Source organism: Hordeum vulgare, chromosome 3H, assembly GCF_904849725.1.
Source record: "Hordeum vulgare subsp. vulgare chromosome 3H, MorexV3_pseudomolecules_assembly, whole genome shotgun sequence".
Lineage (NCBI taxonomy): Eukaryota > Viridiplantae > Streptophyta > Magnoliopsida > Poales > Poaceae > Hordeum > Hordeum vulgare.
The window spans coordinates 401,079,199-401,103,058 of record NC_058520.1 but is presented as its reverse complement, the minus strand read 5'-3'; positions in this window follow the sequence as shown (position 1 = coordinate 401,103,058).

The window sequence follows — 23,860 nt, the reverse complement described above, 5'->3', positions numbered from 1 at the left end:
TTTGCTTAGAAGAAAAATGATAGGTTTAGTTTAGTTTTTCCTGTTTCCTGTTTTAGCGTCCCGGAGAAAAGTACCCCGAAAATAAAAGTTCTCCGATGGTCCTGAAAATCTAGTATGATTTTTTCTGGAATATTTGAAAAATACTAGGACAGAGAGCTGGCCTGGGGGCCACCCCAGTGGGCCACAAGCCCTGTCACCGCGGCCTACCCCCCTGGTCGCGACAAGCAAGCTTGTGGGGCCCATAGGGCCTCCCTCCACTCGTTCCAGCTCCCATCCTCTTCCTCTACCTCCATAAAAAATCGTTTCGCAGCTCAAACCCGTGTTCTTGCTCATTTGGCTGTGATTTTCGATCTCCTTGCTCAAAGCATCATTCTCCGAACTGTTTTGGGGAAATTACTCCTTGGTAAGTGACTCCTCCATTGGTCCAATTAGTTTTTGCTCTAGTGCTTTATCCTTCGCGTATTCTTGCTACCTTAGTGACCCTGTTCTTGAGCTTGAAATATTGGTTTTAGCTGGTCCCAAGTAGTTTTAGCGCGTGATACGGTCTCTAGGAACTAGTAGGAGTAGTTGCTACAAGGTGTGGTTGGTCTTTATTCAATTTTCTCTTGAACTTCAAAAAATTTCAGCAAAAGAAATTATGTTCAGGAGGAAGTTTCGTGGTGGTTCCTCAAGTAAGAAGGGTCCCCGTCTTTCTATTCGGGAGCCCAATCCTTATCAACTAAGGGACGCATCGGTGCAACCATGTGAATGGCCTTCCGATGAGTTCATGATCGAAGCAGGCTTCAAGGATGAGTTTGATACACTTGTCCGCAATGCCGGGTTAGAAGAATGCCTCTCAGGCAAATGTGAACAGTATGCTTTGCTCGCTGCCTCTTTCGTGCGTAGATTTAAATTTTTAGTTGGCCGTGACTCATCCATACTATTTGATTTGTATGATAAATCCTATGCCATGGATTTGGAGGATTTTAGTAGGATTTGCAAAATACCCAATGGGGGTAATCTTAAAGATCCTGCTAAATCTTCGGTTAGAGACTTTTTCTCTAGTATATCTGTTGGAGAAACTAGAGACATCATGCAAGCTACCATAGGAAGCATTCATTTCCCTGCCTTGCACTACTTTGCCCTCTTCATAGGTAGATGCATTAACAGTAAGGTTGAACATTATCACCTATGCTCATCCGACCTTAGTATCCTTAAAAGCGCAGTTACGGGTGACAAAAGCTTCAACATGGGAGCTATTATAGCAAGGAGGCTGAATAAGAATGCTATTGAGGGAGATTTCTTTGGCGGCATCTATGCCACTCACATAGCAAATTTTCTTGGAGTACCCATCCGCGCGGGAGATCTCCCGCTCCATACAGCTTCCCTTGACCGCGTCGCTTTGACACGCTACCAGTTTCTTGAGAGGGATGATGAATCCCTCCTATACCGATTGATATCTAACCGGCAACGTGTCTTCCATATTACCCTTCCTGCTCCTGCTTTCTTTGACTTTCAGGTAAAACGGAGATATTACATAACCATAGGAGAGGCAGAGGAGTATTGAGAGGGAGGCGACGACTGCTCGTCTTCGTGAGGCAGCTATTCAGGCAGTGGCTGCAGTGCTCCCGTATAACCCCAGTTATGGTTTTGGGTTTCGCCAGGACCATCCTTGGGAGTAGACCAAGCTAGGCCAAAAGCCTAAGCTTGGGGGAGTACGTGTTCTCACCGATCTTACATTCATGCTTATGCTTTCACTTTGTCCGTCGGTGTTTACACTTTTCCACTGTATTATCCATGTTAGTTAATTTTCGTTTTCGTTTTCTGGTTTTGTGTCCTTTTGAGAAAACCCAAAAAGATTTTCCTTTCTTATTTTGCTTGTTGGGAGCTTTCCCGTGTAAATAGTTTTCTTTTTCTTTGGGTCAAGGTAGAGATATTGGTTACAATGTTTAGTGGCTCTTGCCTGCATACCTGTTTAGCTTTCAAAGAGCCATATTACTTTTCCTTCTCCTTTGTGTTTGCCTGCAGATTCAGCTTAGTCCATTGCACGAGCATGCTTATTATTGTTCACATCGTTCGATCGTGCAAGTGAAAGGCAATAATGACGATATATGATGAAGTGACTGAGACTGGAAAAGCTCGTATGAACTCTATCTATTTTGTTTTTGTAAATATGACTAGCTTGTCGTCCCAGATTCAGCTTTGTTGTGAGAGAACCATGTTTGCAATGACAACTTAGAGATCATAGTTTCTGATGCCATGATTATTTAGCTAGGAGCTTATAATGGTTTGTCTTGACTGCCAACATAGATTTTGAGATGACTATGATGTAGTATGATAGGATGGTATTCTCCTTTGAATGATTCAAGTGGTTTGACTTGGCGCATGTTTATGCATGTAGTTGAAACAAAATCAACATAGCCTCTATAATGTTCGTGTTCAGGGTGATTTATATCCTGTTCATGCTTGCACTCCATGTTAGTCAAACTCATTGCATCTTGATGACTGTTGTCTCTCTCTAGTTGGTCGCTTCCCAGTCTTTTGCTAGCCTTCACTTGTACTTAAGCGGAATACTGCTTGTGCAACCACTTTCATAAACCCAAAAGTTTTTTCCATGAGAGTCCACCATACCTACATATTTGCGGCATTTACCTCCCGTTCCAAGTAAATTTGCATGTACCATTCTCTAAACCTTCAAGAAATAATCTATTTTGCATGCCCGAACCGCTCATGTGGTGACAGGGGGCTATTGGTATCTTCCATGCTAGGCGTGTTATCCTCGACATGTGTTTATTCACTGTCATTCACGAGAAAGGGGCCGGTATTGGAATGCCCAGTTCCATGCTTAAATCGAAAACATAACTATAAAACAAGACCCCCCAGGATTGATGTTAGTATGGACGGTACCCGAGGATTCGGCTAGCCGTGGAGTGTGATTGATTGGTGGTGGGGGAGTTAAAACTTTACTTTTCTGTTTGGGAACCGTCTATAGCATGAATAGCATGGAAGATATTGAGAACTCTTGGTAATTGCATTGACAATGAAAGCATGCCACCCAAAATTATTATCTCTGTTTTCAAAGCTTGAGCTCTGGCACCTCTGCAAATCAATGCTTCCCTCTGCGAAGGGCCTGTCTATTTATTTTCCTGTTGAGTCATCCTCTTCTTATATAAGCACCAATTAGAGAGCACCTCTGTCATTTTTATGATTTGCTTTTGATTGATATTGAGTATGACTATGACTGGATCTCTGTTGCTATGAATTACAATGTTTAGTCAGCCCTTGATCTTTGAAAGTGCCCTGCATTTATGTTTTGCGGTCTCAGAAAGAGCTAGCGAGATACCACCTATTCATATTGCTTCATGCCTGTTTTGATTGAATTGTTGGTATCTGAAACTCATTATTATTTTCTCGCTATCTGATTATGCCATTGATATTAGTTTACCGTGAGACCTTTGTGTCACTTGCTTATGTGGTTAACATGTGATCTTGCTGAAATTCTGGTTACGAGTTAGACATAGTTGCAACAACAAGATCAAACAGAGTTTGTCAAAGTTTTTGTTTCGCTTTCAGTTTGTCAACTGAATTGCTTGAGGACAAGCAAGGTTTTAAGCTTGGGGGAGTTGATACGTCTCCATCGTATCTACTTTTCCAAACTCTTTTGCCCTTGTTTTGGACTCTAATTTGCATGATTTGAATGGAACTAACCCGGATTGACGTTGTTTTCAACAGAATTGCCATGGTGTTGTTTTTTTTGCAGAAATGAAAGTTCTCGGAACGTCCTGAAAATTTACGGAGAATTTTTCTGGAAAATATGAAAAATACCTGCGCAAAGATCCACCGGAGGGGATGGGCCAGTGGGCCACAAGCCCTGTTGCCGCGGCCACCCCCTGGCCGCGGCAACCAAGCTTGTGTGGCCCACGTGGCTATGCCGCCCCAAACTCAGCTCTATAAATTCACTTTCGCCCAGAAAAAAAATCAGAAGAGAAGATTTCGTCGCGTTTGCGATACGGATGCGCCGCCACATCCTGTTCTTCATCTGGATGACAGATCTGGAGTCCGTTTTGGGCTCCGGAGAGGGGAAATCGTCGCCATCGTCATCATCAACCTTCTTCCCTCTCCAATTCCATGAAGCTCTTCATCGTTCGTGAGTAATCTATTCGTAGGCTCGCTGGGCGGTGATGAGTAGGATGAGATCTATCATGTAATCGAGTTAGTTTTGACGGGGATTGATCCCTAGTATCCACTATGTTCTGATATTGATATTGCTACTACTTTGCCATGCTTAATGCTTGTCACTAGGGCCCGAGTGCCATGATTTTAGATCTGAAATTATTATGTTGTCACCAATATATGTGTGTTTTAGATCCGATCTTGCAAGTTGTAGTTACCTACTATGTGTTATGACCCGGTAACCCCGGAGTGACAATAACCGGAACCACTCCCGGTGATGACCATAGTTTGAGGAGTTCATGTGTTCACCAAGTGCTAGTGCGTTGTTCCGGTTCTTTATTAAAAGGAGAACCTTAATATCCTGTAGTATCCTTTTGGACCCCGCTGCCACAGGAGGGATAGACAATAGATGTCATGCAAGTTCTTTTCCCTAAGCACGTATGACTACACACGGAATGCATGCCTACATCACATTGACGAACGAGAGCTAGCCACATATCTCTCCGTGTTATAACTGTTGCATGATGAATGTCATCCAAACGAATCACCGACCCATTGCCTACGAGGTTGTCCCACTGCCGCTGTTACTACTGTTGCTACTTGCTACTGCTGTCACTACTGCTGTTCCTTGCTACTGTTGTCACTACTGTTGTTCCTTGCTACTGCTGTTACTCGTTACACTGCTACTACCTGCTACAATACTGGTTCGCACGACGTTGACGGGAAATACTATTTCCATCAACGGGCAACTTCTGGCGCCATTGATACGACAGTTAGGAATAGTTTGCGGTCAACAGATCGTTTCTGACACCGTTGTTATCATCCTACTTTGCTGCTGATACTTTGCTTGCAGATACTAATCTTTCAGGTTTGGTTGAATCTGACACATTCAGTTGCTACTACTCGAGAGTATTCTCTCACCTCCTGACTAGCGTACCAACAAATTTGGGTCGAATACTCTACCCTCGAAAATTGTCGCGAACCCACGCGCTGCTGGGCCATTGCAAGACAATTGTTAATTGTTGAGCAACTGGGAGCAGTTCTGGCTCTGTTGTCGCGAAGGCAGCAAGCTAGGGACTCGTCAACAACATTCTTCTAGTGTCGTTGCCGGGGACTGCCGTTAGCAGCACGCCGTGAGGGGTTCACGGACATCGAGGGCCTCTTAAAGCCTCGGCATGCGTGCCTCCTTTCCCTAGGGTTCCCTCCTTTCCCCATCTAGCGCCGCCACCATCTCCCTCCTTCTTCTTCCTCCCCTGGTAAGCCTCTATAGTGCAGGTAGCTGAGAGAGAGAGGAAGTAGCCGCCGACGTCCACCCTGCCCCCGTTGTCTCTGGCGCCGGCCACCATGTCCAGGGGCTCGGGAGAGGTGCCCGCGCTCCATTCCCGTCCTCGGTGAGGCCGGGGAGCGACCACACCGATGGCCAGCTCAACGTCATCAGCGTGTTCTCGGCAAACTCCCTCCCTGTTCCTCTACTTCGGTTCGGCAGCGCCATCTTCAGATCTTCTTCGGACTTCTCTGACTTCTTCCCGATCTGATCGTCCCCTTCTTCCTTCCCCTAGGTGAGCATGGTTCCTCCTCCCTTCCCCCTCGTTGGATCGGCCTAGGGCTCGTCGCCGTACCTCTGTCCCGAGAAGAGTTCGGCATGTGTGCATGTGTGTTCTGTGTAGTGTATGAGCTCGGGTAGATGCAGTAGCAGTGCAGAGGTTTTTCCTCGCAGAAGTAGGGTAGTTCTTCCCCCTCGCGTAACAGCAGTAGAGTAGACAGCTAGCTCCGGCGACCTCTCTGTCGTCGACGTCTCTGTGTTCGGAGTAGAGCATCTTGTTGCTCGTGGTAGATTACCTTGTAATCTTCCTCTGTTCTGCCGAGATCGGTAGCATAGCGTAGTGGTGGAACGTGTGGTTGTGTATTTGGCGCGTTGTGGGTTCGAGTCCCAGGGTTGCCACCCCCCTTTTTATTTTCCTTTGTTTTGGCACAGTAGCAGTAGCGCATAGGATCAGCTTAATCTGTTGTCTTCTCTGTACCTGTCGAGAGTCAGTTCCATAGCGCAGTGGTGCTAGTTGCAGGTGGGGAACCAGGAAGTCCGGGGATCGATCCCCACCCATTCCTTTTATTTTTTTCGTTCCTATTTCTTCATGTTTTTATTTTTTTTGTTATGTTCCTTGCTGTGGTGTGCTATACAGTAAGTGTGGCATTTTTATTTGCCTCCCACAAGTAGGTATTCTCCTATGCATGAGATGGTGATAGAGATGGCATGTGTAGATGATGTTTGTACATGTGGATGTGCTAGTGATATGTGTGTTGGTATTTGTGAGCTAGATGCCATGTATATGCATGGTGTGAGTCTTGTGTTTGAGAATTGATCTTAATCACTAGCCAGTGCAAGTGATCTGCATGTGTGTGTGTGGGTGATCTTGTGTTGTGTGTGTGATGATGTGTGTGTGTCCACACACATGCGCAAGTTATGTAGAGCCTTTGATGAGCACATGTGCTAGCTTGTGTGTGTAGATGTTGGAATCATGATGTGAGTGTAGTTAGTGTATGTTCTAACTAGCATGTGTAGGACTTGCTATGTGTTGTGCTTGATGCATGTGGGTGTGTGGTGGTGTGCTAAGGCACATGAGCATGAGGGCTAACCCTCATGTGCACCGTTGTAGTGTTGATAGTGTGCAAGAGGATGTGTAGGTGTTGTTCAAGTGAATAACACATGTGATGATGCACTATTCACTATATGTGATTCCATGTAGGTTTTCTTTTCAAGTTTGTGCCCAATTATTATATGCAAGTGCATAGGTTTTATATATGTTTTTGGGGGTAGACTCATTCCAGGAATCCATTGGTGAAGTCAGTTTTGCCTTTGGAACACTTTCTGGGAATGTCATATTTTAGATTTGTTCAATGTTTGGAGCTTGGTTCCATGAGATGTGGTGAGCCCAAGAGGTTGATTCCTTGTTGTGGCATTAGAGGGCGACCCTCTCTATGGCATGTTGGTCATGCTTAGTAGTTCATATGTGCAAGTTGTGCCTAGTCAAAGTAGGCATGTGGCTGAAATTCCAGTTTAGTGAAAATCTGTGATTTTCACAAAGTCTGAGAATCTGCTTATATTATCTTCTCCTATTGTTGTGCTTGTAGAAGTCCATGTGTTGGTAATCAGCCTTTGCTATCAACTCGAAAGTTGTAGATTTTGTGTTTGTCTAGCTCTCTGTAAATTTTCATTCCATTTGGAGTCCTGTATATATTGTTTTGGGTGCTGTCAAAATGCTTCAGAGCATAGCAAAGGAATTTGAGCAACACAATAAGCCTAATAAACCATCATCTAGTGTTGCATGTAAAATAAAACAGAAGAGTGGTTCTTTACTTGCCACTAAATCTGATATTACTGATTTGGATGTTACTACATCTATTTGCTATGCTTTCGTATGCAAAGAGGTATTATTTTCATTCGAGGACATGACTCCCTCTTTGCCTCCTGCTGACATTAACATTTTGCAGGAGTTCACTGACGTCTTTCCACAAGATGTGCCATCGGGATTACCACCTATTAGAGGGATTGAGCATCAGATTGACTTAATTCCCGGTGCATCGCTACCCAACCGTGCACCATACCGCACCAATCAAGAGGAGACGAAGGAGATTATGCTCAAGTACACGAGCTGCTCGACAAAGGTTATATACGCCAATCTCTTAGTCCTTGTGTTGTTCCTATTATTCTAGTGCCGAAAAAGGATGGTACATCACGTATGTGTGTTGATTGTAGAGGCAATAATATTATTATTTGTTATCGTCATCTTATTCCTAGGCTAGATGATATGCTTAATGAATTAAGTGGCTCTACAATTTTCTCCAAAGTTGATTTGCATAGTGGATACCATAAAATCCGCATGAAATTGGGAGATGAGTAGAAAATAGCATTTACAACTAAGTTTGGATTATATGAGTGGTTAGCTATGCCTTTCGGGTTAACTAATGCACCTAGCACTTTCATGAGATTAATGAATGAGGTTTTACGTGCTTTCATTGGACCACTTGTGGTAGTCTACTTTGATGATATACTCATTTATAGTAAATCTTTGGAGGAACACTTGGATCATTTGTGTGCTTTTTTTCTTGCTCTATGTGATGCACGTTTGTTTTGTAACCTTGGGAAGTGCACCTTTTGCATCGACCGAGTATCTTTTCTTGGCTATGTTGTTACTCCACACGGAATTGAAGTTGGTAAAGCTAAGATTGAAGCTATTGAGAGTTGGCCGCAGCCCAAAATGGTCACACAATTTAGGAGCTTTCTTGGACTCGCCTGGTTTTATAGGCATTTTGTTAGAGATTTCAGCACCATTGCTACACCTCTCAATGAGCTTACAAATAAGGATGTGCCTTATATTTGGGGTACCGCACAGGAAGAAGCCTTCACGGTTTTGAAAGATAAGTTAACACATGCTCCTTTACTCCAACTTCCTGATTTTAATAAGACTTTCGAGCTTGAATGTGATGCTAGGGAATTGTATTAGGAGGTGTGTTATTACAAGATGGTAAACCCATTGCATACTTTTCTGAAAAAATGAGTGGGCCTAGTCTGAATTATTCTACTTATGATAAGGAATTATATGCTCTTGTTCGGACTTTCGAAACATGGCAACATTATTTATGGCCCAAATAATTGGTCATACATACTGATCATGAATCTTTGAAACATATTAGAAGTCAAGAAAAAGTGAACTACAGACTTGCTAAATGGGTTGAATTCATTGAGACTTTCTCGTACCTCATTAAACACAAGAAGGGTAAAGAAAATGTTATTGTTGATGCACTATCTCATCGTTATACTATGCTTTCACAACTTTACTTTAAAATATTTGGTTTGGAGACCATCAAAGATCAATACGTGCATGATGCTGATTTTAAAGATGCGTTGGAGAATTGTAAAGAAGCGAGAACATGAAACAAGTTCATCATTAATGATGGATTTGTGTTCCGCGCTAACAAGCTGTGCATTTCAGCTAGGTTCGTTCGTCTTTTGTTTTATAGGAGGCAAATGGAGGAGCATTGATGGGACACTTTGGTGTAAAGAAGACGGAGGACGTACTTGCTGCACAATTCTTTTGTCCAAAGATGCAACGGGATGTTGAGCGTTTTGTTGCTCGCTGCATGATACGTCTCCAACGTATCTATAATTTTTGATGGTTCCATGCTATTATCTTGTCAAACTTTGGATTTTTTGTATGCATTTTATATCTTTTTTGGGACTAACTTATTAACTCAGTGCCAAGTGCTAGTTCCTGTTTTTCTGTGTTTTTGACCTTTTTCAGAGGAGAATATCAAATGGAGTCCAAACGGAATAAAACCTCCGAAAATATTTTTTCCGGAACAGAAGATACGCAGGGAGCTTGAGAGCCAAGGCAAAGGGTCCCGGGGGAGGCCACAAGCCCCCTAGCCGCATCCTGGGGGGGCGCCTAGCAGGCTTGTGGGCCCCCCTTGGCTCCTTTGCCCTACTTCTTCCGCCTATAAATCCCCGAAAAATCAGAAACCACGGGAGAGAGCCACGAAAATACTTGTCCGTCGCCGCAAGCTTCTGTCTCCGCAAGATCCCATCTGGCGCACATTCGGGTGGCCTGCCGGAGGGGGGATTCGGACACGGAGGGCTTCTTCATCAACACCATTGCCTCTCCGATGATGCATGATTAATTCACCACAGACCTTCGGGTCCATAGGTAGTAGCTAGATGCCTTCTTCTCTCTCTTGGATCTTCAATACAAAGTTCTCCATGATCTTCATGGAGATCTATCCGATGTAATGTTCTTTTGCGGTTTGTTTGTCGAGATCCCATGAATTGTGGATTTATGATCAGATTATCTATGAATCTTATTTGAGTTTCTCCTGATCTCTTATATGCATGATTTCTTATCCTTGTAATTCTCTTCGAGTTGTGGGTTTTGTTTGGCCAACTTGATCTATAGTTCTTGCAATGGGAGAAGTGCTTGGTTTTGGGTTTATATCGTGCGGTGACCTGCTACTGCGACAACAGACCTTCCCTGGTAACGGCGCCAGGAATCCTGCTGCTACGGCTACGCCTATAGGGACTTCCTTGGCAAATATGCAAAGGATTTCCCCGCGGCCTTGGAGCCTTGCGTTGGTGTTCCCTTGAAGAGGAAAGGGTGATGTAGAACAGCGACGGTAAGAATTTCCCTCAGTTTGAGAACCAAGGTATCGATCCAGTGGGAGGATCGCATCAAGTCACAAGTACCTGCACAAACACAAAGAGCTTGCACCCAACGTTATGAAGGGGTTGTCAATCCCTTATAGATTGTTTGCAAAGTGAGAACTGAAAGGAAAAAGGAAAACAAAGCAAAGTAAAAGTGAAAGTGGAGACGATAGTTGTGAATAGATCCGGGGGTCGTAGTGTTCACTAGTGGCTTCTCTCATGAAAGCAAGTAGACGGTGGGTGAACGAATTACTGTCGAGCAATTGATAGAACCGCACAAAGTCGTGACGTTATCTATGGCAATGATTATATCTATAGGCATCACGTCCAAAACAAGTAGACGGACACTTTCTGCATCTACTACTATTACTCCACACGTCGACCACTATCCAGCATGCATCTAGTGTATTAAGTTCAAAGGAACAGAGTAATGCCTTAAGCAAGATGACATGATGTAGATGAACAATCTCAAATCTATGATGAAAGCCCATCTTGTTTCCCTTGATGGCAACAACACGATGCATGCCTTGCTGCCCCTTCTATCACTGGGAAAGGTCACCGCACGGTATGAACCCAAAACTAAGCAGTTCTCCCATTGCAAGAATCATAGATCTAGTTGGCCAAACAAAACCCAAGACTCGGAGAGACTTACAAGGATATCAAATCATGCATAAAAGAAATCAGCAAAGACTCAAATATAATTCATAAATAATCTGATCACAAATCCACAATTCATCGGATCTCGACAAACACACCGCCAAAGAGGATTACATCGGATAGATCTCCATGAAGATCATGGAGAACTTTGTACTGAATATCCAAGAGAGAGAAGAAGCCATCTAGCTACTAACTACGGACCCGTAGGTCTGAAGTGGACTACTCACGAGTCATTGGAGAGGCGATGATGTTGATGTAGCAGCCCTCCAACTCGAAAGTCCCCTCTGGCAGGGCACTGAGAAGGGTCTCCAGATGAGATCTCGCGGAAACGGAAGTTTTCGGCGGCGGAAAAGTGTTTTCGTGGATGCCTTGGTTTTTTCTGGGATTTTAGGGAATATATAGGCGAAAGAGCTAGGGCAGGGGAGCTCCAGGGGGCCCACAAGCCTGGTAGCCGCCGCCCCCCCCCCCCTCGTGGTCGCTACAGGCCTTGTTGGCCCCCTGTGGCTCTCCTGCCTTGGCCCTCAAGTCCCCCGATCTTCTTCTGTTCCGGAAAAATTTATTTCGGGGATTTTATTCCGTTTGGACTCCGTTCCAAAAGCAGATCTGAAAAGAGTCAAAAACACAGAAAAAACAGGAACTGGCACTTGGCACTAAATTAAGAAGTCACTCCCAAAAAAGATATAAAAGGTATATAAAACATCCAAAGTTGACAAGATAACAACATGAAACCATCAAAAATTATAGATACGTTTGAGACGTATCAAGCATCCCCAAGCTTAACTCCTGCTCGTCCTCGAGTAGGGAAGTGATAAAGAATGAATTTTTGATGCTTTCATGCTACCTAGCATAGATGTCCTTTGTAACTCCTTTTATGTGACTTGAATGTTCAGATCCATTAGATTCAAAACAATAGTTTGCTATTGATGTGGAGACAATAATACTTCAAGCAAACTAGCAAGGTAATCATGAACTTTCAAAATAACAAGGCCAAAAGAAAGTTATCCCTACAAAATCATATAGTCTGGCTATGCTCTATCATCTTGCACAACGAATTTAAATCATGCACAACCTCGGTATTGGCCAAGTAATTGTTTTCACACTTTTACTTTCTCAAACTTTTTCTACTCTCACGCAATACATGAGCGTGAGCCATGGTTTTAGCACTATAAGTGGAATGGAGTGTGGTGGAGGTTGCAAGACAAATAAGGAGAAGATGGTCACATTGACTAGGCATATCAATGAACTATGGAGATGCTCATCAATAGATATCAACGTGAATGAGTAGGGATTGCCATACAAATGATGCACTAGAGCTAGGAGTATGTGAAAGCTCTTAAAGAAAACTAGTGGGTGTGCATCCAACTTGCTTGCTCACGTAGACCTAAGGCAATTTTGAGGAAGCCTATCATTGGAATATACAAGCCAAGTTATATAATGAAAATTTCCCACTAACCATATGGTGGTGACAAAACGAGAGACTCTCAATCATGAAGATCATGGTGCTTAATAAGCACAAGTGTGGAAGGATAGTAGCATTGTCCCTTCTCTCTTTTTCTCTCATTATTTTAAATTTTTTTGTGGGCTCTTTGGCCTCTCTTTTTTTGGTGGGCATCTTTGGCCTCTTTTTGTAAATGGGCTTCGTTGGCCTCTTTTATTTCCTCACATGGGACAATGCTCCATCAATGATGATCATCACACTTTCAACTCAAAACTTAGATCAATGATGACTCTATATGGAATGCCTTCGGTAGTGTACCGTGACAATGATCTAGCATGGCATAGACATCAATGGAAACATCATGCTAGCTATATTACGATCATGCAATGGCAATGTAGAAGTGGTGGCTCATGTCATGGTGGTAGTTGCATGGCAATATATCTCGGAATAGCTTTGAAAAAGCCATAGTAGGTAGGTATGGTGGCTGTTTTGAGGGAGGCTGTATGGTGGGTTTTGTGCACCGGCGAAAGTTGCACGGCTCTAAAGAAGATAGTGATGGTGGAAGGTGAAAGTGCATCTAAACCATGGACTCAACATTAGTCATGACGAACTCATATACTTGTTGCAAAAGTTTTAGTAGTAATCGAAACAAAGCATTCAACGCATACTCCTAGGGGAAGGGTTGGTAGGTATAAACCATCGCGCGATCCCGACCGCTACACAAAGGATGACAATCGATAAACTAATCATGCTCAGACTTCATCACATAGGGGTTCACCATACGTGCATGCTACGGGAATCACTAACTTCAACACAAGTATTTCTAGATCCACAACACCACACTAACATAACTTAAATATTACCACAACCACATCTCAAAACTAATTGAGAGGAATCAAACTTCTCTAACTAATCAATGCACATGAAGATGAAAGTTTTCATATCCCTTTGGATAACTACCCCTTTTGAGAATACTTTCATAGCATAGATCAACTACCAAGCCACGCACTGTTGTGCTCTAAAATATATAAGTGAAGCACATAGAGCAAAATCAACTAGCTCAAAAGATATAAGTGAAGCACATGTGAGCTGAATTGTCTAACCAAAGGATATAAGTGAAGCTCGACAAAATCACGGTGAGTGCATGTCTCTCTCTCTAGGTGTGCAGCAAGGAAGATTGTGACACAACAAAAATAAAAGACTCCTACGATACAAGACGCTCCAAGCAAAACACATAACATGTGGTGAATAAAAATATAGCCCCAAGTAACGTTACCGATGGATTGAAGACGAAAGAGGGGATGCCTTCCCGGGGCATCCCCAAGCTTAGGCTTTTACGACATACTTGAATCAACTTGGGGTGCCTTGGGCATCCCCAGGCTTGTTGTCCATAAGAACTTCACCCAAAACTTGAAAACTTTACAACACGAAACTTAACAGAAACTCGTGAAATCATTAGTATAAGAAAGCAAACCACCACTTCCTTAGGTACTGTAGAAAACTTAAATTCTACTTATGTTGATGTTGGGTTACTGTATTTTCAATCTTCCATGGCTAGTACCCCCCGATACTGTCCATAGTTTCATCAAAATAAGCAACCAACTCAACAAAAACAGAATATGTTAACAACAGACCAGTCTGTAGCAATCTGTATACCTCGTATACTTCTGGTACTTCACAAATTCTGAAATATTACGACAGTCTGAAGAATTTGCGTAGCAATCAGCAGAAAAAACAATCAACTCAAAAGCTCTTACAGAAAAAAAACTCAAAATTCTTTTCGTGAGCAGAAAGTTTCTGTCTTTTCCAGCATGACCAAACGATCATCCCCAAGACTAATCAGAACGGTTTTACTTGGCACAAACGCAAAAAGAAACACAAAAAACACAATCATAACAGAATTATGAAAGTGTGGAAAACACAAAACAGAAAGAAAAAGGATAGATTCGTTGGGTTGCCTCCCAACAAGCGCTATTGTTTAACGCCCTTAGCTAGGCATAAGGTGATGGAATCACGTATAGTCATCTTTGGTGCTCAAACCATAAGTAGCCCTCATCATAGATTCATAAGGCTTTAAAGTTTCATCCAAGTTGACCTTGGGAGGAGCACATCTAACTTTCAAAGCATCAATATCACAAGACATCCTATCAACGCTCTTAGCCAAATCGTCTATTTTGAGTAGTTTTTCCTCTATGGACGCATTGAAAATCTTTTGAGAGTTGATGAACTCTTTGATATTACTCTCTAAATCAGAGGGTAATTTGTTGCGATTTCCATAAGTGTTGTTGTAGGAATTGCCATAATTGTTAGAGGACTTACTAGGAAAAGGCCTAGGAACATAGTTTCCTCTAAAAGCATCGTTGTTGCCAAAATTGTTCCTACCAACAAAATTAACGTCCAAACTAGCGTTGCTACTCTCAGTTAAGGAAGATAGTGGCATGTCATTAGGATCTAAAGGAGCATTTCTACTAGCAACCAAATTCATCAACTCGTCCATCTTAGCACTAAGCGAGTTAATTTCTTCTATAGCGTGTACCTTTTTGCTAGCAGGTGACCTTTCAGTGTGCCACTGAGAGTAGTTGGTCATGATATTGTCTAGGAGTTTTGTAGCGTCTCCTAACGTCAGTTCCATGAACGTTCCACCTAAGGCAGAGTCCAAGATATTGCGATAAGCAAAATTCAAACCAGCGTAAAAGATTTGTATAATCATCCACAAACTCAAGCCATGAGCGGGACAATTTTAACCATTAACTTCATCGTCTCCCAAGATTGTGCAACGTGTTCATGATCAAGTTGCTTGAAATTCATGATATCTTTACGTAGAGAGATAATCTTTGCCGATGGAAAATACTTGGATATGTAAGCATCTTTGCACTTATCCCAAGAATCGATATTATTCTTAGGCAAACAAGAAAACCAAGTTTTTGCGCGATCTCGCAACGAGAAAGGAAAAAGCTTCAAATTAATCACGTCATTATTCCCATCTCTTTTCTTTTGCATATCACAAAGTTCGATGAAGGTATTGAGATGGGATGCGGCATCATCACTAGGAAGGCCAGAGAATTTCTCTTTCATAACAAGATTCAGCAAAGCAGCGTTGATTTCATACGATTCCGAACTAGTGGTTGGAGAAATCGGAGTACTAATAAAATCATTATTATTGGTACTCGAGAAGTCGCAAAGTTTGGTGTTTTCAGCCATGATGACTTCAAGAAACCAACAAGACCACAAGCAAGCAAGAAAACCGGCAAAGGAAAACGACAAAGGATAAAAGAAAACGGCAAAAAGGCAAATGAAAATGGAAAAGGAGAAAGGCAAAAAGGCAAAGGAGAAAGGCAAATGAAAACGGAAAATCTGAAGTGGGGGAGAGGAAAACGAGAGGCAACTGGCAAAAAAGGTAAATGCAAGAGATGAGTTTGCGACACCTACTTGGATAGATCTTGACTTGATCTCTCCTCCACGGCAACAGCGCCAGAAATAGGCGTGTCGACGGGAGATTAATCTTGTCTGGATACTCCTCGGCAAGCGATCCTCCCCGGCAACAGCGCCAGAAATCCTTCTGCTACTACGACAACAGACCTTCCCTGGTAACGGCGCCAGGAATCCTCCTGCTACGGCTACGCCTATAGAGACTTCCTTGCCAAATATGCAAAGGATTTCCCCACGGCCTTGGAGCCTTGCCGGTGTTCCCTTGAAGAGGAAAGGGTGATGTAGAACAGCGGCGGTAAGTATTTCCTCAGTTTGAGAACCAAGGTATCGATCCAGTGGGAGGATCGTGTCAAGTCACAAGTACCTGGACAAACACAAAGAGCTTGCACCCAACGCTATGATGGGGTTTTCAATCACTTATAGATTGTTTGCAAAGTGAGAACTGAAAGCAAAAAGGAAAACAAAGCAAAGTAAAAGTGAAAGTGGAGACGATAATTGTGAATAGACCCGGGGGCCGTAATGTTCACTAGTGGCTTCTCTCATGAAAGCAGGTAGACGGTGGGTGAACGAATTATTGTCGAGCAATTGATAGAACCGCGCAAGGTCGTGACGTTATCTATGGCAATGAATATATCTATAGGCATCACGTCCAAAACAAGTAGAACGATACTTTCTGCATCTACTACTATTACTCCACACATCGACCGCTATCCAGCATGCATCTAGTGTGTTAAGTTCAAAGGAACAGAGTAACGCCTTAAGCAAGATGACATGATGTAGATGAACAATCTCAAATCTATGATGAAAGACCATCTTGTTACCCTTGATGGCAACAACACGATGCGTGCCTTGCTGCCCCTGCTGTCACTGGGAAAGGTCACAACACTGTATGAACCCAAAACCAAGCACTTCTCCCATTGCAAGAATCAAAGATCTAGTTGGCCAAACAAAACCCAAGACTCGGAGAGACTTACAAGGATATCAAATCATGCATAAAAGAAATAAGCAAAGACTCAAATATAATTAATAGATAATCTGATCACAAATCCACAATTCATAGGATCTCGACAAACACACTGCCAAAGAGGATTACATCGGATAGATCTCCATGAAGATCATGGAGAACTTTGTATTGAAGATCCAAGAGAGAGAAGAAGCCATCTAGCTACTAACTATGGACCCGTAGGTCTGAAGTGGACTACTCACGAGTCATTGGAGAGGCGATGATGTTGATGTAGAAGCCCTCCAACTCCAAAAGTCCCCTCCGGCAGGGCACTGGGAAGGGTCTCCAGATGAGATCTCGCCGAAACGGAAGCTTGCGGCGGTGGAAAAGTGTTTTCGTGGATGCCCTGATTTTTTCTAGGATTTTAGGGAATATATAGGCGAAAGAGCTACGGCATGGGAGCTGCAGGGGGGCACAAGCCTGGTAGCCACCGTCCCCCTGGTGGCAGCTATAGAGCTTGTGGGCCCCTGTGGCTCTCTTGCCTTGGCCCTCAAGTCCCCCGATCTTCTTCTGTTCTGGAAAAATTTATTTCAGGGATTTTATTCCGTTTGGACTCCGTTCCAAAATCAGATCTGAAAAGAGTCAAAAACACAGAAAAAACAGGAACTGGCACTTGGCACTGAATTAAGAAGTCAGTCCCAAAAAAGATATAAAAGGTATATAAAACATCCAAAGTTGACAAGATAACAACATGAAACCATCAAAAATTATAGATACGTTTGAGACGTAGCATGACCTCCCCAGTGATAGAAGGGGTAGTGAGGCCCGCATCGTGTTGTTGCCATCAAGGGTAAAAATATGGGGTTTATATCTATTGCTTGAATTTATCCCTCTACATCATGTCATCTTGCTTAAGGCGTTACTCTGTTTGTTATAAACTCAATACACTAGATGCATGCTGGATAGCGGTCGATGTGTGGAGTAACAATAGTAGATGCAGAAAGTATCGGTCTACTTGTCTCGGACGTGATGCCTATATGTATGATCATTGCCTTAGATATCGTCATGACTTTGCGCGGTTCTATCAATTGCTCGACAGTAATCCGTTCACCCACCATAATATTTGCTATCATGAGAGAAGCCTCTAGTGAACACTATGGCCCTCGGGTCTACTTCACATCATATTTTCAGCCCTACATTTCTGGCGCCGTTGCCGGGGAGGAGGATCAAGTCAAGAATAGTCTCCCGTCAACATGCCGATTTCTGGCGCCGTTGCCAGGGAGTATCAAGTCAAGAATAGTCTCCCTTCAACGTGTCAATTTCTGGCACCGGGGATTATTCTAAGTGAAGCTTATCCAAGTAACCTTCGCAAACTCAGCTCTTGCATTTACCTTTTCTGCTTTTTTGCCTCTCGTTTTCCTCTCCCCCACTTCTGAAAAATAAAAAATTACAAAAATATTTGCCTTTTTCGTTTGCCTTTCCTTTGCTTGTGTGCTATGTGCCTTCAATATGCTTGCATCTTCGCTTGCTGAAAATCTATTGATATGGATCCTCATCCACTTGCTAATCTCTTTAAGAGATCCAATTATGTTGATCCAATTGCTAGTGAGTTGAGTGCACTTGACTATCTTTATGAAGTTTTGCTTGAGATGCGTGAATTTGAAAATTGTGATGAAGAAATTTATGAAGTGATTCACGAGGGCTCCTTGGATGAAAAGCATGATTGCAATGATTTCATTATAAATTCTATTAATGACAATCATGCTAAAAATATGCAAAACCCTAAGCTTGGGGATGCTAGTTTTGATATGTCCACTACTTGTTGCAATGATCATGATTGGGGTAATGATTTTTCTTATGATCTTGAAAATTTGTTTAAGCCTCATGATGATTATGATATTTGCAATAATATTGAAAGTGGGTTTGGAGAAGTCATGACTTTAGTTGATGATAATTCCACTACTTTTGAAGAGCGTCAACTCTGCATGCATGTGGATCATGAAAAGAATATCCTATGTGATAGCTATATTGTTGAATTTGAATATGATCCCACATGTAATTGTTATGAGAGAGGAAAATATTGTGGTAGAAATTTTCTTATCACTAAATCACCTCTCATTATGTTGAGATTGCTATTGTCTCTTTCTTCTTCCTTGCATATGGTAACTATTGGTTGTCTTGACAATCTATTTTCCTATAAAATGCTTATGCATAGGAAGTATGTTAGACTTAGATGTGATTTTCACATGCTTTATGATGCTCTCGTTGTGCTTCAATTCTTGTCTTTTGTGTGAGCATCATTGAATTATCAATGCCTGGCTAAAAGGCTTTAAAGAAAAGCGCTTGTTGGGAGGCAACCCAATGAATTTATCTTTGCTTTTTGCTTTCTGTTTTGTTGTGTCCACACCATCATAATTCTGTTATGATTGTGTTCTTTGTGTTTCTTTTTGTGTTTGTGCCAAGTAAAACCTTTATGACTTGTTTTGGTTGTGGTTGTTTGATCTTGCTGGAAAAGACAGAAATTTTGCGCTCACGAAATTATTTTTAATTCCTATCCAGAAAGAGATTTGAGTTGATTCTTTTTTATTCTGGTTGATATGCCAATTTCCCTAATTTTCATAATTTTTCATAATTTTTGAGATACCATAAGTATACGAAGTATACATATTGCTACAGACTGGTCTGTTTTTGACAGATTCTGTTTTTGTTGTGTTGATTGCTTATTTGATGAAACTATGGATAGTATCGGGGGGTACTAGCCATGGAAAAGTGAGAATACAGTAATACAACACGAATATAAATAGAAATCAAGTTTTCTACAGTACCTAAAGAGTTGGTAGTTTGTTTTCATGTGCTAATGATATCACGAGTTTCTGTTTAAGTTTTGTGTTGTGAAGTTTTCAAGTTTTGGGTGATGTTCTCATGGACAATGGGATAAAGAGTGGAAATAGCTCAAGCTTGGGGATGCCCAAGGCATCCAAAGCCAAATTCAAGGACACCAAAAAGCCTAAGCTTGGGGATGCCCCGGGAAGGCATCCCCTCTTTCGTCTTCAATCCATCGGTAATGTTACTTGGAGCTATATTTTTATTCACCACATGATATGTGTTTTGCTTGGAGCGTCGTGTATTATAGGAGTATTTTCTTTTTGTTGTGTCACAATCACCCTTGCTGCACACCTTTTGAGAGATACATCCACTCATCGTGAATTTGCTAGAATACTCTTTGAGCCTTGCTTATATCTTTTGAGTTAGGCAATTTAGCTCGCATGTGCTTCGCTTATATCTTTTGAGCTAGATAACTTTGCTCTAAGTTCTTCACTTAGATCTTATTAGATCACGGCGGTGTCATATTTTGGAGAAATAAGAACTCTCGATCTTCACTTATATCTTTTTGAGAGTGCTCTCTCTGAGTAACTTGGTAATTGGCTTGTGCTATGAAAGTAGTCCTAAAGATGATATGCATCCAAAGAGGATACAATAAAAATTTCCATATTCATGTGCATTGATAAGTAAGAGAAGTTTGATTCCTCTCAATTAGTTTTGAGACATGGATATGGTAATATTAGAGTTATGTTAGTAGGGTGTTGCGAATCTAGAAATACTTGTGTTGAAGTTAGTGATTCCCGTAGCATGCACGTATGGTGAACCGCTATGTTAGGAAGTCGGGGCATAATTGATTTATTGATTGTAATCCTTTGTGTTGCGGTAGGGATCGCGTGATAGTTAACACCTACCAACCCTTCCCCTAGGAGTATGCATTTAGCACTTTGTTTCTATTACTAATAAAAACTTTCGCAATAAGTATATGAGTTCTACATGACTAATGTGAGTCCATGGTATAGATGCACTTTCACCTTCCACCGTTGCTAGCTTCTCTAGTGTCGTGCAACTTTCGCCGGTGCACAAACCCACCATACACCTTCCTCAAAACAGCCACCATACCTATCTATCATGGCCTTTTCATAGCCATTCCGAGATATATTGCCATGCAACTCCCACTGTTCCGTCTCATGACTTGTGTCGTCACTTTCATATTGCCGTTGCATGATCGTAAGATAGCTAGCGAGATGTTTCAATGTCATACGCTAAGCTAGATCGATGCACATCCTGGTACACAACCGGAGGCATTTCCTATAGAGTCATCATTGCTCTAAGTATTGAGTTGTGAGTAAATAAAAGTGTGATGATCATCATTATTAGAGCATTGTCCCATGTGAGGAAAAGTTAAAAGAGGCCAAAGATGCCCACCAAAAAAATGAGAAAAAAGAGAGGCCAAAGAGCCCAAAAAAAAATATATATATATATAGGACAAATTTTATTTACCACCGGTGGTAGTTACCACCACTTGCGTTTTGTATGTTGTATGGAGTATGTATCAAATTGAAGGGTATGTATGCGTAGTATGTAATATACAATCATGTTTAGGTAGTATATATATTGTTTTTTGATAGTATGTATCATATTTTGTGTATGCTCTTTTTTACATACAAATATATATGTATTTCACAAAATATAATAAAAACTATGGGTCAACTTGTAATTTTTTCATGTAACTCACTTTGAAAAATCTTGTATATAGTATATGGACATAATTAAAATGATAAATTAGTATATATACTCCCGCATGGTAGTATATTGAACAAGTGGGGTAACTACCCCTGGGTGGTAGGATGTATTTTTTCTATATATATATATATATATATATATATATATATATATATATATATATATATATATATATATATATATTATATATATATATATACATATATAGAAACTCTATTCATCACCCAGGGTGCAAAATAGTTTCTTCTTCACCCGAGATAATCTTACGATCAATTTACAAATAAATTAAATTTCAAATACAAATATTTACATTTATATTGAATCACTACATAAAATTTGACAAAAGAAAAACAAAAATATAGGTCATAATACCAGAAAAAATTGAATTTTTTGTATGTTTTGCACAATTTTTGTATGTTCGTAATTTTACGTGATATAAAATATTTTTATATTGGTTATATTTTTTTACAGTCTCGTTTTATGTATAAAATAAGACAAAATTGACGGAACGTAAAATTACGGTGCATTGATATTAAAATAGAGAGGGTGAAGAATAACTATTTCACACCCAGGATGACGAATAGCGCGACCCTATATATATATATATATATATATATATATATATATATATATATATATATATATATATATATATATATATATATATGAGAAAAAAAGAGAGAAGGGACAATGCTACTATCTTTTCCACACTTGTGCTTCATAATAGCACCATGTTCTTCATGATTGAGAGTCTCTTGTTTTGTCACTTCCATATACTAGTGGAATCTTCATTATATAACTTGGCTTGTATATTCCAATGATGGGCTTCCTCAAAATTGCCCTAGGTCTTCATGAGCAAGCAAGTTGGATGAACACCCACTAGTTCTCCTTTTGAGCTTTCACAAACTTATAACTCTAAGTGCATCCGTTGCATGGTAATCCCTACTCATTCACATTGATATCTATTGATGGGCATCTCCATAGCCCGTTGATACGCCGAGTCGATGTGACCACCTCCTCCTTTTTGCCTCACAACCTCCACCACACTCTATTCCACCTATAGTGCTATATCAATGGCTCACGCTCATGTATTGTGTGAGAGTTGAAAAAGTTTGAGAAAGTAAGAGTGCGAAAACAATTACTTGGCCAATATCGGGGTTGTGCATGATTTAGATTCGTTGTGTGGGGATGATAGAGCATAGCCAGACTATATGATTTTGTAGGGATAACTTTCTTTAGCCTTGTTATTTCGAAAGTTCATCATTACCTTGCTAGTTTTCTTGAAGTATTATTGTTTTCATGTTAATAGCAAACTATTGTTTTGAATCTTAAGGATCTGAACATCCATGTCACATGAAAGAAGTTACAAAGGACAAATATGCTAGGTAGCATTCCACATCAAACATTCAGTCTTTATCACTTCCCTACTCGAGGACGAGCAGGAGTTAAGCTTGGGGATGCTTGATACGTGTCCAACATATCTATAATTTTTTATGGTTCCATGCTATTATCTTGTCAAACTTTGGATGTTTTGTATGCATTTTATATCTTTTTTGGGACTAACTTATTAACTCAGTGCCAAGTGCCAGTTCCTGTTTTTTCCATGTTTTTGACCTTTTTCAGAGGAGAATATCAAATTGAGTCCAAACGGAATAAAACCTCCGAAAAGATTTTTTTTCGGAATAGAAGATACGCAGGGAGCTTGAGAACCAAGGCAAAGGGTCCTGGGGAGGCCACAAGCCCCCTAGCCGCGGCCTAGGGGGGTCGCGCCTAGCAGGCTTGTGGGCCCCCCGTGGCTCCTTTGCCCTACTTCTTCGCCTATAAATCCCCGAAAAATCTGAAACCACAGGAGAGAGCCACGAAAATACTTTTCCGCCGCCGCAAGCTTCTGTCTCCGCAAGATCCCATCCGGGGCACGTTCTGGTGCCCTGCTGGAGGGGGGAGTCGGACATGGAGGGCTTCTTCATCAACACCATTGCCTCTCCGATGATGCGTGAGTAGTTCACCACAGACGTTCGGGTCCATAGCTAGTAGCTAGATGGCTTCTTCTCTCTCTTGGATCTTCAATACAAAGTTCTCCATGATCTTCCTGGAGATCTATCCGATGTAATCTTCTTTTGCAGTGTGTTTGTCGAGATCCGATGAATTGTGGATTTATGATCAGATTATCTATGAATCTTATTTGAGTTTCTTCTGATCTCTTATATGCATGATTTTTTATCCTTGTAATTCTCTTCGAGTTGTGGGTTTCGTTTGGCCAACTTGATCTACAGTTCTTGCAATGGGAGAAGTGCTTGGTTTTGGGTTCATACCGTGCGGTGACCTCACCCAGTGACAGAAGGGGTAGCGAGGCACGCATCATGTTGTTGCCATCAAGGGTAAAAAGATGGGGTTTATATCTATTGCATCATGTCATCTTGCTTAAGGCGTTAGTCTGTTTGTTATGAACTCAATATAGTAGATGCATGCTGGATAGGGGTCG